Genomic DNA, 9,270 nt, shown 5'->3' with positions numbered 1-9,270 from the left:
ATTTACTAGAACCCAAGTCACATAGCATTTTTTATTAATCAGATAGAATAAATTAAAAACCAAGAATCAGGTATCACATCAGTATGTAAATACAGCAAATGTGCAATGAATCCATTTGATCTATACCACAATTCACATTTATAGCCAGTGTTCAAACACAATTCAAACCCAGATTATAGCATTTTCATCCAGTTCTGATAATGTCATACTGTGGCTTCACCTGAGCACATTGACTGCTTAAAACTGATGTGTGATGGTTGAGGAAAATCATACATTTTGGTTTTCATGGTTTATCTGTTTCATAATGCTTTTGCAACTGGAAAAATAGATTGTGGCATCAGCACTTAAAAGGGTACCCATTCACTCATATCTTAGACAACTACAGCTTAAGTTTTTTAACATGTGGTCAATTAGGCATTTTGGAGAATAAATTGTCTTTTCTCATAAGTTGTATTTTTTAAAAGGACTATAGTTAAATGAGTAGAAAGAAAATAAGAACAAACAGATAAAATATTTATTGATTGATTGATTTGTATTTTGAGATGGAGTCTCACTCTGATGCCCAGGCTAGAGTGCAGTGGCACCATCTCAGCTCACTGCAACCTCCACCTCCTGGGTTCAAGTGATTCTCCTGCCTCAGTCTCCTGAGTAGCTGGGATAACAGGTGTGTGCCACCATGCCCGGCTAATTTTTGTATTTTTAGTAGAGATGGTGTTTCACCATGTTGGTCAGGCGGGTCTCAAATTCCTGATCTCGTGATCTGCCTGCTTAGGTCTCCCAAAGTGCTGGGATTACAGGAGTGAGCCACTGCACCCAGCAAAGATTTATTTTTAAAGACTTCATCGGTTCTAATAATATAGGTTGGTACCAAAGGATTTGACAAAAAGTGTAAGGAAATGGAATGACTTTGGAGCCAAATATTACATGAGGAAGCAGGATAGGAACTCTTTAGTCATGTAGGAAAAATGATTACTTACTCAAGAAATTCAAAGCATTTTCCAAGGTACTTGGGTACTTTGAAATAACTGAACATGATCTTTGATCCCAAGATAGAAGGACATAGTAGTACGGAATAACAGAAAATGTTGTGAGTATAAGCAGATGATTACAATATTTGCAAAGTTGTGTAGAAAGAAAACAGTCATAGATAAAATTGGAGAAAGGAGAGGGTAATTTACTAGAAGATAAAACTTGGTTCTACCTAAAACTCAGATATATGACTGATTTATTTCATGAGCACAAAAAGGAAGAGGAAGAACATAATCCATGAACCACCATTGTTGCTGCCCATATCCTTTGTATCCATTGCTGATAATGAAAGTATGACAATACATTTAAGAAGAAAATAATTTGTAAAAGAAGAACCTCAAAGATTTTTAAAATGCTAGAAATTACATTTCAAGCTATAAGAAGCATTTGTTTTATAAAGGGTGGAATATATCATATTTCTTGTATTTTCACAATATGACAAAAGTATGTTTAATCATCTTCCCTTCCAACATGCTCTCTCTCCAATATTTCTTAGTTCCAATCATTGTTATCACCATCCTCTAAGTCATCCAGGTCAGAAAGGTAGGCACCATTCTTGATTCTTTCCTCTCTTTCAGCCTTGATCCCCAATCAATTCCTGAATTTTTATACTTTTATAAGAATTTGTGAATCCTTTCTCTTTTCTTCATTCCTGTTACACTATTTCCATTGATCCTTCCATCAATTTGGTCTTCTCCTTCTCTAATCCTCCATAAAGAAGCCAAAGTAATTTTCCTGAAGCACAAATTAGAATGGATCACTTCTAGTTTAAAACCTTTTAATGGCTACTCATTATACTGAGGATAAAGTCCAAAACCCTTAGAATGTTTCCCAAGCCCAGCTGGACCTGGACTTCCTTTGCCTCTCCAGCACACCCCTTGTGACTCTATGCCCCACTCCTTCCTCCATGTCAGCTGCAGTAATACTGGGAATGTAGCTGGGCACCCTTTGTTTCTGGGCTTTCAAACAAGCTATGTCCTTAAACAGAATATTCCTTTCCTCTTCCACAATCTACTATCACCTGCCTTTCCAACTTACAGAGTATTCACCAGGTCCTCGGTTTACTTGGGATTTCCACAATAAAGACTTTCTTGACTCATATGCTGAAGTCTTTTGTGGGGGGTCAGTTACTGTGGTAGTAAGTGTTTCTTCTATTGTTATTGCATGTTTACTTGTACCTCTCACTCACAATGTTGCAAGTTCATTGAGAATAAAAATGGTATCTTTTTATCATTAGATATATCCCCAACATGTAGCATGATACCTAGCACTCAATGAATATCTGTTGGAGGAATTAATTAATAATAGACATGCATTCCTCTACAAAGTTTTGTTTAAAAGTAAGCAAAAACTGAACTAGTGTCACTAGACCAATCAGCCACAAGCCACATTAAACCTCCTTAATGCAATTTGTACAGTACTTTGGTACTGTTCATACTGGGCATTCTACTAAACACACTTTAATCTAGGCTCACTACAAGTGATGATAGCTAACATTTATTGAATCTATAATGTTGGTAAAGCACCATGTTAAATTCTTTACAAATACTATCTTATTTAATCTCAGGTACTCAATCCAAAAGAATGGCAGTCATTCTTAATTTTTCCCTTTCCCTCACTCTGCTTCTAGCAAGTACTCTCAACTCTCCTTCAAAATATATTCAGAATCCATCCACTTCTTCACTTCTTTCCATTTCTTCTCTTATGACCCTGGTGTAAACTACCATCATTTCTTTTCTTAGGTCAGGTTTATTAAGATATAGGTTATATACAATCAAATTTGCATGTTTAGTTCCACAGTTTGATGACTTTTGATAAATGTGAACTGCTGCATAACCATCATCACAATTGAGATTCAGAATATTTCCATCACTTCAGAAAGCTTTCTCCTACCCCTTTGTAGCCATTTCCCTTATCTCATTCCAATCAGCAGCTATGTCTGGTCTGTTCTCTGGCCCTGTAGTAGTGCCATTTTAAGAATCTCATATAAATGGAATTTTCAAGTATGTAGCCTTTTGTGACTAGCTTGTCACTGAGCATAATAATCATGATATTTATCTATGTTGGTGCATGCAGCAGCAGTTTTTTTCCTTACTATTGCTGAATAATATTATTATGGATAAACCAGAATTTGTTTGTTTCTTTATCAATTAATAGATATTTGAATAGTTTTTAATTTTGGGGTACTATGCAAAAAAAAGGTTCAATAAACATTCTCATACAGATCTTTGTATGGACAAATGTTTTTTCTCAATAAATATCTAGACATGGGATTGCTGGGTCATATGGTAGATGTATATTTAACTCTACAAGAAATCACTTAACTGTTTTCCAAAGCCTCTGAACCATTTTGTATTTCTACCAGGAATATATGCATGTTTTAGTTGTTCTGCATCTTTGTCAACACTTGGTATTTTCAGGATGTTTTTTAGTAGAAAACCATTTATCTGAAAGGCATTTTCAGTTCTTAAAATGTTAGTTAACCTAGTAGAAATGTAGTACTAGCTCATTATGCTTTTAACTAGCAATAATAATGTTGAGAAAAATTTTGTGTTCTTATTTTGCTACCTATATTTCTTCTCCTGTGAAGTATCTGTTCAAATCTTTTGTAAATTTAAAAAACAAAAATGTGTTGTTTGTCTTCTCATGGAGTTATAATTTTTCTTTATATATTTTGATGAATTCCTTTAAGAGGTAGTTGCTTGGCTAACAGTCTGTGGCTTATCTTTGTTCCTATATTTCAAAGAGTAGTTTTTAATTTTGGTAAAGTTCAATGTATCAATTTTTTTATGACTCATACTTTTTGTTGTTGTTATTGTGGTAAGAAATCTTTCAGTAACCTAAGGTCACAAATACATTCTCATGTGTTTTCTCTTAGCAGTTTTATAGTTTTAGGTCTTCTATGTATGGTATGATATAATGCTAGAGGTTCATTTTTTTGCATAAGAATGTATTTCTAGGCTATACCCCTTTCCACTGTAAAAAATCTGATTTGTAAGAGCTGACAGATTTTTTTTTTAATACTTTAAGTTCTAGGGTACATGTGCATACTGTGCAGGTTTGTTACATATGTATACTTGTGCCATGTTGGTGTGCTGCACCCATCAACTCGTCAGCACCCATCAATTCATCATTTATATCAGGTATAACTCCCAACGCAATCCTTCCCCACCCCTCCCCATGATAAGCCCCAGTGTGTGATGTTCTCTTACCCGAGTCCAAGTGATCTCATTGTTCAGTTCCCACCTATGAGTGAGAACATGCGGTGTTTGGTTTTCTGTTCTTGTGATAGTTTGCTAAGAATGATGGTTTCCAGCTGCATCCATGTCCCTACAAAGGACGCAAACTCATCCTTTTTTATGGCTGCATAATATTCCATGGTGTATATGTGCCACATTTTCTTAATCCAGTCTGTCACAGATGGACATTTGGGTTGATTCCAAGTCTTTGCTATTGTGAATAGTGCCGCAATAAACATACGTGTGCATGTGTCTTTGTAGTAGAGTAATTTATAATCCTTTGGGTATATACCCAGTAGTGGGATGGCTGGGTCATATGGAACATCTAGTTCTAGATCTTTGAGGAATTGCCATACTGTTTTCCATAATGGTTGAACTAGCTTACAGTCCCACCAACAGCGTAAAAGTGTTCCTATTTCTCCACATCCTCTCCAACACCTGTTGTTTCCTGACTTTTTAATGATTGCCATTCTAACTGGTGTGAGGTGGTATCTCATTGTGGTTTTGATTTGCATTTCTCTGATGGCCAGTGATGATGAGCATTTTTTCATGTGTCTGTTGGCTGTATGAATGTCTTCTTTTGAGAAATGTCTGTTCATATCCTTTGCCCACTTTTTGATGGGGTTGTTTGTTTTTTCTTGTAAATTTGTTTGAGTTCTTTGTAGATTCTGGATATTAGCCTTTTGTCAGATGAGTAGATTGCAAAAATTTTCTCCCATTCTGTAGGTTGCCTTTTCACTCTGATGGTAGTTTCTTTTGCTGTGCAGAAGCTCTTTAGTTTAATTAGATCCCATTTGTCAATTTTGGCTTTTGCTGCCGTTGCTTTTGGCGTTTTAGACATGAAGTCCTTGCCCATGCCTATGTCCTGAATGGTACTACCTAGGTTTTCTTCTAGGGTTTTTATGGTATTAGGTCTCACATTTAAGTCTCTAATCCATCTTGAATTAATTTTCGTATAAGGAGTAAGGAAAGGATCCAGTTTCAGCTTTCTACTTATGGCTAGCCAATTTTGCCAGCACAATTTATTAAATAAGGAATCCTTTCCCCATTTCTTGTTTCTCTCAGGTTTGTCAAAGATCAGATGGCTGTAGAAGTGTGGTATTATTTCTGAGGACTCTGTTCTGTTCCATTGGTCTATATCTCTGCTTAGGTACCAGTACCATGCTGTTTTGGTTACTGTAGCCTTGTAGTATAGTTTGAAGTCAGGTAGCGTGATGCCTCCAGCTTTGTTCTTTTGACTTAGGATTGTCTTGGCAATGAGGGCTCTTTTTTGGTTCCATATGAACTTTAAAGCAGTTTTTTCCAATTCTGTGAGGAAAGTCATTGGTAAATTAATGGGGATGGCATTGAATCTATAAATTACCTTGGGTAGTATGGCCATTTTCACGATATTGATTCTTCCTATCCATGAGCATGGTATGTTCTTCCATTTGTTTGTGTCCTCTTTGATTTCACTGAGCAGTGGTTTGTAGTTCTGCTTGAAGAGGTCCTTTACATCCCTTGTAAGTTGGATTCCTAGGTATTTTATTCTCTTTGAAGCAATTGTGAATGGAAGTTCATTCATGATTTGGCTCTCTGTTTGTCTGTTTCTGGTGTATAGGAATGCTTGTGATTTTTGCACATTAATTTTGTATCCTGAGACTTTGTTGAAGTTGCTGATCAGCTTAAGGAGATTTTGGGCTCAGACAATGGGGTTTTCTCAATATACAATCATGTCATCTGCTAACAGGGACAATTTGACTTCTTCTTTTCCTAACTGAATACCCTTTGTTTCTTTCCCTTGCCTGATTGCCCTGGCCAGAACTTCCAACACTATGTTGAATAGGAGTGGTGAGAGAGGGCATCCCTGTCTTGTGCCAGTTTTCAAAGGGAATTTTTCCAGTTTTTGACCATTCAGTATGATATTGGCTGTGGGTTTGTCATAAATAGCTCTTATTATTTTGAGGTATGTTCCATCATACCGAATTTATTGAGCGTTTTTAGCATGAAGGGCTGCTGAACTTTGTCAAAAGCCTTTTCTGCATCTATTGAGATAATCATATGGTTCTTGTCTTTGGTTCTGTTTATATGCTGGATTACGTTTATTGATTTGCGAATGTTGAACCAGCCTTGCATCCCAGGGATGAAGCCCACTTGATCATGGTGGATAAGCTTTTTGATGTGCTGCTGAATCTGGTTTGCCAGTATTTTATTGAGGATTTTTGCATCGATGTTCATCAGGGATATTGGTCTAAAATTCTCTATTTTTGTTGTGTCTCTGCCAGGCTTTGGTATCAGGATGATTTTGGCCTGGTAAAATGAATTAGGAAGGATTCCCTCTATTTCTATTGATTGAAATAGTTTCAGAAGGAATGGTACCAGCTCCTCCTTGTACCTCTGGTAGAATTCAGCTGTGAATCCATCTGGTCCTGGACTTTTTTTGGTTGGTAGGCTATTAATTATTGCCTCCATTTCAGAGCCTGTTATTGGTCTATTCAGGGATTCAACTTCTTCCTGGTTTAGTCTTGGGAGAGTGTAAGTGTCCAGGAAATGATCCATTTCTTCTAGATTTTCTAGTTGATTTGCGTAGAGGTGTTTATAGTATTCTCTGATGGTAGTTTGTATTTCTGTGGAGTCGGTGGTGATAGCCCCTTTATCATTTTTTATTGCATCTATTTGATTCTTCTCTCTTTTCTTCCTTTTTTTTTTTATTGTACTTTAAGTTCTAGGGTACATGTGCATAACATGCAGGTTTGTTACATATGTATACTTATACCATGTTGGTGTGCTGCACCCATCAACTCGTCAGCACCCATCAATTCATCATTTATATCATGCATGACTCCCCAATGCAATCCCTCCCTCCTCCCCCCTCCCCATGATAGGCCCCAGTGTGTGATGTTCCCCTTCCTGAGTCCAAGTGATCTCATTGTTCAGTTCCCACCTATGAGTGAGAACATGCGGTGTTTGGTTTTCTCTTCTTGTGATAGTTTGCTAAGAATGATGGTTTCCAGCTGCATCCATGTCCCTACAAAGGACGCAAACTCATCCTTTTTTATGGCTGCATAATTCCATGGTGTATATGTGCCACATTTTCTTAATCCAGTCTGTCACAGATGGACATTTGGGTTGATTCCAAGTCTTGCTATTGTGAATAGTGCCGCAATAAACATACGTGTGCATGTGTCTTTAGAGCAGCATGATTTATAATTCTTTGGGTATATACCCAGTAGTGGGATGGCTGGGTCATATGGTACATTAGTTCTAGATCCTTGAGGAATTGCCATACTGTTTTCCGTAATGGTTGAACTAGTTTACAATCCCACCAACAGTGTAAAAGTGTTCCTATTTCTCCACATCCTCTCCAACACCTGTTGTTTCCTGACTTCTTAATGATTGCCAATCTAACTGGTGTGAGATGGTATCTCATTGTGGTTTTGATTTGCATTTCTCTGATGGCCAGTGATGATGAGCATTTTTTCATGTGTCTGTTGGCTGTATGAATGTCTTCTTTTGAGAAATGTCTGTTCATATCCTTTGCCCACTTTTTGATGGGATTGTTTGTTTTTTACTTGTATATTTGTTTGAGTTCTTTGTAGATTCTGGATATTAGCCCTTTGTCAGATGAGTAGGTTGCAAAAATTTTCTCCCATTCTGTAGGTTGCCTGTTCACTCTGATGGTAGTTCTTTTGCTGTGCAGAAGCTCTTAGTTTAATTAGATCCCATTTGTCAATTTTGGCTTTTGCTGCCATTGCTTTTGGTGTTTTAGACATGAAGTCCTTGCCAATGCCTAGGTCCTGAATGGTACTACCTAGATTTTCTTCTAGGGTTTTTATGGTATTAGGTCTAACATTTAAGTCTCTAATCCATCTTGAATTAATCTTCGTGTAAGGGGTAAGGAAAGGATCCAGTTTCAGCTTTCTACTTATGGCTAGCCAATTTTCCCAGCACCATTTATTGAATAGGGAATCCTTTCCCCATTTCTTGTTTCTCTCAGGTTTGTCAAAGATCAGATGGGTGGAGATGCGTGGTATTATTTCTGAGGACTCTGTTCTGTTCCATTGGTCTATATCTCTGTTTTGGTACCAGTATCATGCTGTTTTGGTTACTGTAGCCTTGTAGTATAGTTTGAAGTCAGGTAGCGTGATGCCTCCAGCTTTGTTCTTTTGACTTAGGATTGTCTTGGCAATGCGGGCTCTTTTTGGTTCCATATGAACTTTAAAGCAGTTTTTTCCAATTCTGTGAAGAAAGTCATTGGTAGCTTGATGGGGATGGCATTGAATCTGTAAATAACCGTGGGCAGTATGACCATTTTCACGATATTGATTCTTCCTATCCATGAGCATGGTAGGTTCTTCCATTTGTTTGTGTCCTCTTTGATTTCACTGAGCAGTGGTTTGTAGTTCTCCTTGAAGAGGTCCTTTACATTCCTTGTAAGTTGGATTCCTAGGTATTTTATTCTCTTTGAAGCAATTGTGAATGGAAGTTCATTCCTGATTTGGCTCTCTGCTTGTCTGTTACTGGTGTATAAGAATGCTTGTGAATTTTGCACATTAATTTTGTATCCTGAGACTTTGCTGAAGTTACTTATCAGCTTAAGGAGATTTTGGGCTGAGAAAATGGGGTTTTCTAAATATACATCACGTCATCTGCAAACAGGGACAATTTGACTTCTTCTTTTCCTAACGGGATACCCTTGATTTCTTTCTCTTGCCTGATTGCCCTAGCCAGAACTTCCAACACTATGTTGAATAGGAGTGGTGAGAGAGGGCATCCCTGTCTTGTGCCAGTTTTCAAAGGGAATTTTTCCAGTTTTTGCCCATTCAGTATGAGATTAGTTGTGGATGTGTCATAAATAGCTCTTATTATTTTGAGGTACATTCCATCAATACCAAATTTATTGAGCGTTTTTAGCATGAAGGGCTGTTGAATTTGTCAAAAGCCTTTTCTGCATCTATTGAGATAATCATGTGGTTCTTGTCTTTGGTTCTGCTTATATGCTGGATTACATTTATTGATTTGC

The sequence above is a fragment of the Trachypithecus francoisi genome, unplaced genomic scaffold (assembly GCF_009764315.1).
Source record: "Trachypithecus francoisi isolate TF-2019V2 unplaced genomic scaffold, Tfra_2.0 Lachesis_group13, whole genome shotgun sequence".
NCBI lineage: Eukaryota > Metazoa > Chordata > Mammalia > Primates > Cercopithecidae > Trachypithecus > Trachypithecus francoisi.
This window is presented reverse-complemented; position numbering follows the sequence as displayed.